The sequence below is a fragment of the Nicotiana tabacum genome, chromosome 22, assembly GCF_000715075.1.
Source record: "Nicotiana tabacum cultivar K326 chromosome 22, ASM71507v2, whole genome shotgun sequence".
Classification (NCBI taxonomy): domain Eukaryota; kingdom Viridiplantae; phylum Streptophyta; class Magnoliopsida; order Solanales; family Solanaceae; genus Nicotiana; species Nicotiana tabacum.
The window spans coordinates 155,701,150-155,708,437 of NC_134101.1; positions in this window are offsets into that span (position 1 = coordinate 155,701,150).

The window sequence follows — 7,288 nt, forward strand, 5'->3', positions numbered from 1 at the left end:
ATACAATGCATAAGAAGTGAGTTATTAAGATTTCTAGGTATGTCCTAAGATCATTATACCTTTGATTAATATCATGAGATAAACTTTATCAACTTACGTATTTTCTAGGACCCATGAACATAAGATATAATATTAAGACACGTGGGGAATCAAGAACATGTGCACCTCTAATACTTCTATAAATAGAGTCATTTATGAGAGTTGTGTATTTGCTCATTTCGTTTGTATTGTATAGATCATGCCAAAAGGAAAGAAGGGATAACCTTAACATACTTGAGCCCATTCTCTTGACAATCTCTCTAACACCCATCAATCGCGACAAAACATATAATAACGAGATCGAAGTAGGGGAAAATCCGTATGATATTCTTGAGAAAGATTGTACCGTGCTCTCTTAGAATTACAATTTCACGCTGCTGCAGTTTCATTCGAATTGTTAAGCTCAATCCGTTCCTTAGCAAGTCTTAGTATCACACTTTTAATAAGGTAGGAAGATATCTTAAAGTTATATATTGTGGGCCCCAATTTGTGGCTTAATCTTGCCCAAAGACCCCTTAGTTGTTCCACCTAATTACATGAAATAACCGTCACAATTTTGGCTTTAATGAAGACTCCATTTGCTTCCATGTTGGTTAATGCTTATCCACCCCAATAATTATCTACCTATCTCTTGATTAACTTGTTAATCTCTCACTAAGCAATAATTAACCAATTACCCACATAATTAAGAATTATCTCAAATTACTTAAAATACTATTCACTTTTAACATACTTTATATACCTTATTATCGTGGTCATGTGGTACCTTGTATGACACTAGTCTATAAATACGGAGCATTATAGCTTGGACCGTATTTTATTTCAAAATGTCAAACTTTCACGAAACTCATTTTCTTCGATTCGCTTACCCTCTCACCTTCAGGAATTTACTTATCACTTGGTTGAAATAGTATAATACTTATAACCTCAAGATAATCTTTTCCTTGATCTGATGTCAATTATCTTATGACAAATCTATCGTACAACACTACAGAATGTAACATCATTCTCCCTTTCGGAACATTCTTCCATGAATGTTGGCTGATACACTTATCGGTCTCATAATCAAATAGCTCTTACGGATGGGTTTACTACTGTCCTTTCCATCTAGGAAACTGTTCTGTTAATAAATCCAAAGTCCAGGGCATTCCTACTTCTGGGCCTCTTTCTCATACCACGACCTGTGGTCGGAATTCTTCCACCCTCGTATTTGTTGCTACCTTCTGTCATGCAGCCTGTACAACCTTTTCCTTGTATGTTCTCCTATGCTACTCTTCCCTCCAGCTTTTAGCCAATCTCTAGGCCTCACTTTGTGAACATATGCATAACTATAACAAGTTGTCCCTCTGGGAACCAATAGGTGTACTGAAGTTCTTCGCTCGGTACTTTGTTTAACTTATGAATATTGTTATATCTTATTTCATAGATCTGGTTATCTATCCGTATGATTTTACTGCATCTAGATAGGTTATACTATACCATAACTCTTACTTCGATTCATCTTTACTGAGGTCTGCTACCAAATTCCAGGTTACTCTCATTGCTTATGCTGTATGTATAAATCTAAGTCCTTTAATGCTTCTTCATTACTGTTCATCTTAAGAATGATGTCTTAATCTCATCTCATACTTTTTAACTTTTATCCACCCATTATTGATTCACCTCAATGTTGATCTATAATTTACCACTAATAACTTGAAACCTCTTACATAATAGATTGTCACTAGGGCTTACGTCTCATCGGGGAATATCTGAGGTGACTTGCCTAATCCACCTAGGGGCGATACTATACTTCAATAACCGTATTTCATAGCATCCTAACGTGATTCATTTTATGGGGGGAGGGTATTCTAATCCCATGTCATCCGTGAAATCCCTTTTTTTCTTTCAAATCATTACTCAATCGAAGTCCTAAACGTTATCCTTTATCTATCACAATTACATCCTTATTCTACTATCTGAGCAACATTCCATCTCTTCTAAATGCTATTAGTCTTAGACTCATTTGAGTTCATTAGCTCTCTTGTTTTCCTGGGCTTAATCCCGAGGACTTATCCATTCTCGTCACCTTCTCACTCGTCTTTCTTATCCTTACTCCTATCTTCCTAAAACCTTATCGCTTTACAATACTTTAGCTTGCGACCTACACATATCTATTTATACAACTTGCAACCTTCCTTCGACTTGCTTGCACCATAGATTTCCTTACGTTATTTTGGAACATCAAGCGAGACATCACATCGTCTCTAAATCTTATTTACTCTCTTAACTAGACCTCTCGATACCTAGAAACCATAGTCTAGAAGATCTGCCACTGACGATGTCGCTATCATTCCTGGATACTGAATCCCAACGCTTCTATCCTTCTATCCGAAGTATAGATTATTCACAACCTTCTGCACCTGAGTATCCTATACGTTGTTCACCTTTACCTTAAAATCTCACATCGTATCTTCTATCTATTTCATAACCTCCCTTCCACATAGGTCTAATTCACATCCATAACTTGAAGCTATATTATAATACTTGCACCTTTGGTGCATACACAATCTAGTGGGAGCTTTGATAAGTTGGTATTTTACCAACTTATTTCCTCTTTATACTTAAGTTATTATATGATTTTATTGAGAAATTAGGACATTTTCTGAGGTTTATTGGCATATTTTATGTATCATATGATTTGGATAAGATACCGAAGAAACCAAGTCAAAATGTGCAAAAATGGTGAAAAATGGCTGCTGCTAGATATCCTATGCAATCGCAAGAGCTTGTACGCGATCGCAGAAGTCAATGAAGACAAAGCTATGCGAACGCGTATGTATCAATGCGAACGCATAGAAGAAAGCCTGATCAGCAGTTGCACAACTTACCTATGTGAACGCGGGGCGTTGTGCGCGATCGCGTACCTGGGGAAATTATTCACTGCGATTGCAGGTGTATAGACGCGGACACATAGCACGTTTTCTGGGAAGATTCTGGGCAAAAATGAAATTTTACATTTTTAATCCCCAAACTTTTTTATGCATGACCTAGCAGATCTTTTGGCTTATTTTCGGTCTAAAGGGCCAGAGAGAACAAGGTTGGAAGCTAGGGTTTATGCACTTACACTTGGGTTTGAAGATTTGAAGATTGTGGTTAAGAATTTCTTACTTCTTTGTACTCATTTATTCATTTTCTTGCTTTGTATTGAATATCTAAGTGTGTAATATTGTATTCAACACTTGAATATTGTTTATGGAAATAATCATATTTAAAGTGTGGATTAAATACCTTGTTGTGCTTATGTATTGAATGATTTTGTATCTTTTATGAAGTGAGTTATTGTTACTTTAATTATTCTTGTTCTTTAATATTTCCAAAGGGATTAGCTAACCCTAGGACTCGCCCATTAACTCCGAGTTAATTTTGGGAAAGATTATTTGGGGTTGGGAAAGATTAATTAACAAGAACTTGAGGCTTTAACCCTCATTTGATAGATTCTACCTAGGGATATGATTGAACTACTTGTAGCCATATTTGGATGTGCTTAATCTCTTAATTATTTTAGGGATAATTCAATTAGAAAGTCTTATTAGTCTTTGGAAGAAGCTAATATAGAATTACTACCAGTGGCTAATTAACATAAACTCGCTCATATTTGTGAAATCATGAAATATATTGGATTGTTACTTGAGTGTAATTCCCGATGCATCCATCCTTGTAGCCATTGATCATTTTACTTGATTTCTAGGTTAGTTTACATTTCTGCATTTAGGTATAAATATTTTCTAAAAATAATTCTAAGTGTTTGGCATTGCATAACAAGTGATAATTCTCTTATATTCCTAATCGCCTACATATTGTTCTCTGTGGGATTTGTCCCCGACTCATAGTTGAGTATATTATATTGCATTCGACTGTGTCCATTTACTTTTTAGTATTGAATTTGGACGTCATCAAAATTGGCACCGTTGCCGGGGAACAATTTGGCGTAATTTAGGTTGTTTGAGAAATAAGTGTAAGTGCTTTGGTCTAAACTTGTGAATATTTGTGTAATTAATTTTTCTTACCTTGGTCTATTTTTCTTGTTTGTTTCTTTTATATTTTCTTATTTTTGAAAAATGGCATCATATAATGAAAATTGGTCGGATGGTATTTGTTCATACTTTGATAACCCTTGTCCTTATTGTGGAGGACCACCCTCGTGGCAAAATTGTTTAAATTCTCCCGAAGATGGATTGTGTGCACAATCTCAAACCCATGAGTGGAGTATTTGTGATAAGTGTGGTCATCAAAATGGTCATTGGGATGATTGTGATTATTTTTCCTTCCCTTCCCCAAACCCCCGCTATGATGATTCTACTTTTTGTGATGAAAATAATAGGGATATGGAAGTGGAGGAAGTTAAGCATGGTCAAAATGGAGAGTTCAAGCTCATGTTAGAATGCCTAATTGAAGTGCCTTGGAGGAGCACTTGGAAAATAGTCTCCAAAATGACTTGGCACTTGAAAGGTTGCACTCACAAATGGGAGAAATGCTTGAAGCTCTAGAGGTCCAAAAAGCCTCGGAAGTTAATGATAGCCAAGAATTTTTCTTAGATGTGGAAGCCGAAAATCCTTCCTTGGAACTTGATCTAAACCAAGAAGAACTCTCAAATGCTCAAAATGAGAAGATGATTCTCATGTTGGAGACCATTCTTGCAAATGAGGAGAAGTACAACTTTGCACTCGAGGACTTGAAACAAAGCTTGACTTACAATGATGAACATATCCGCACTTTGGAAGATCAAATGAAAATATTGGTTGAGGCTCACTATGCCCACCAACTTGAGAGTGTGGAAGGAAGTCACAAAGAGTCCTATTTCGAGGAAAAAAGTGAGCTCTACTTTGAGGAATCAAGAATTGAACATCCGCCAATCGACTCCATGAGTGTTAGTGATGCCAAGAAAAATATAAAATTAGAGTCAACCGGTGTAAATAAAATTTTTGTTGAGATTGACTCTAGTCCGGGGGGAAAAGAGGATGTCAAAATCCAGGAAGAATTGCAATTTGGAGGGTTGATGTCACATTCCAAGCATTTTTCAACACTGGAATTGTGTGGTGATATGAGAATTGAATTACACGAGTCAATGAGGGATTGTGAGGAGGAAATACAAAAACCATACATCTTACAATTTGAGGGAACAAGAAGGCCAAATGACATTCCTCACATGAAAGCCAAGAAGCGCAAAATGAAGAAATTAAGTCTTGGCTTGATTATTTACTTACCACCCCTACCGCTCGTGGTCACAAGTTTGATTCCAAGTTGGGTGCCCAATTCATATTGTCCAAGTGGCGAGAAAAGTGTAAAGTTGATTTACGTCATGCCACGATGTTAAATACGGCGCTTGGTGGGAGGCAACCCATCGCTTTTCAAAATGTTTAGTCATTTTTGAAATTTTCTTTTTTAGAATAGCTTATTATATTGTTTCTAACCAATATGCTAAGTCTCACAATTTTTGGAGTTGATTTGAGCAGGCCGGGGTGACCGGGCAGCCAAAAGTAGTGGCTAAAGAAAATTGCAAAATAGAAAACTGTTGCACTATGTGATCGCACAAAAGGCCATGCGTTTGCGGAAAGCAAGATTTTGCTACCACTATGCGATCGCATAAATACACAGGCGGTTGCATTATTTTGGTGAGTTGGTTATATAAGCTTGCACGCGATCGCGTGTGTCCAGGTAAGTCACATGAATTTTAAACACTGGATATCAAAAATAGCCACCACTTCTGCCCAAACAATAGAAACCGAGCTTTCTCACTCCCCTGGCCCTCAAAGTCATCTCAAAGCTTTTTTCTCTTCAATTCCATATCAATAATCAAAGATTAATCTCAAAGGTACTTTGAGCATAATATGGCCTCGGAAAATGTTGAAATTGCACAAGATCTTGCTCCCCAAGCTGTGGAAGAAGAATATTTTGATCATGCCAGATTTATAGCTACTGAATGTGAAAGAAATCATGACAAACTCATGTCAAAGAGCATTGTCAAAGAAAGAGGCATCCATTTGGACAATGTTGAGGCTAAGATACCGGATTTTTTCCGAAGATTGACTGACAGTGGATGGATGTGCTTTTCTCCTGAACCAATTAAAGCGAACTACAGAGTAGTTCGTGAGTTTTATGCCAACGCCTTGAAGACATATTTTCAAGGGGAAATATTCACCTTTATTAGGGGCAAGCGGGTCAACGTTGGTCCCGAAGTAATAAATGCACACTACATGCGTCCCAATGCTGACAATGAGGTTTACAGAGCCAGAGCAAGAGAGATAGGAAGCCAATGGTTGGTGGAGAAGCTTTATGATGGGATAACACCGAATTGGAAAAGATTCCGCAAAGGGGTTGATTATTATGATTTCACAGTTAAAGCCAAGACTTGGCTGTCCATTATTTGTGACAGAATTGTGTCGGCTAGACATGACACTGAGGTGACACTTGAGAAGGCAATGATGATTGCTGCTATTATGGATGACTTGCTAGTGAACATGGGCTAGCACATAGTGAGTGAAATTGAGGAAGCATGCAACGGGAGGTCTAAGAGTATATTCTTTCCCTCATTGATCACTCAGTTGTTCTACGATGCTGGCATGCTAAAGGACCCGCATGATTCTGAGAAGGACCCAGGCATGACTATCTATCCATTGCTCAGAAAGGGGCCAACTGGCAAGAAGAAGAAGAGAAGAATTGATGTGCTATCTCCTTCATTTGGGCAATTTGCCGAGACTGCCGAGGGATCCGGTGGTTCCTCCACAACTACTATAGGACCACATGAACCCATGGCTCCACTTCCTTATGGACCCCCCACTATGCGCCACATTTTCCATCAAATCTATGGCGTAGATGCTCACATTCGACAGCTTGTCGCTGTCCTTCCCTCTGGTCTATCTGGGGAAAGCACTTCGACTGGGACTGGTAAGAAGCCACCAACTTTGGATGATGTAGTTTAGGAACAAAAAGCAATCAAAACCAGGTTAGAAGACATGAGCCGGAGACAAGGAAAAGTTTAAAGGCGACAAATGAAGTTCAAGGAGCATGAGAAGAAGAAAAGCAAGTTTCTGTCAACGATGATGCACAAGATGAGTTCATTCTGTGGCTCACATGATTCTGAGGACGATGATGATGAGGATTTGGAGCTCAAATTTCCCACCACCTCCAGCTCCGAGTGATGCAGTTTCAGGGAGCACCTCCTTCATTTTATCTTGTTTTGATTAGTTGCATTGGGGACAATGCAACA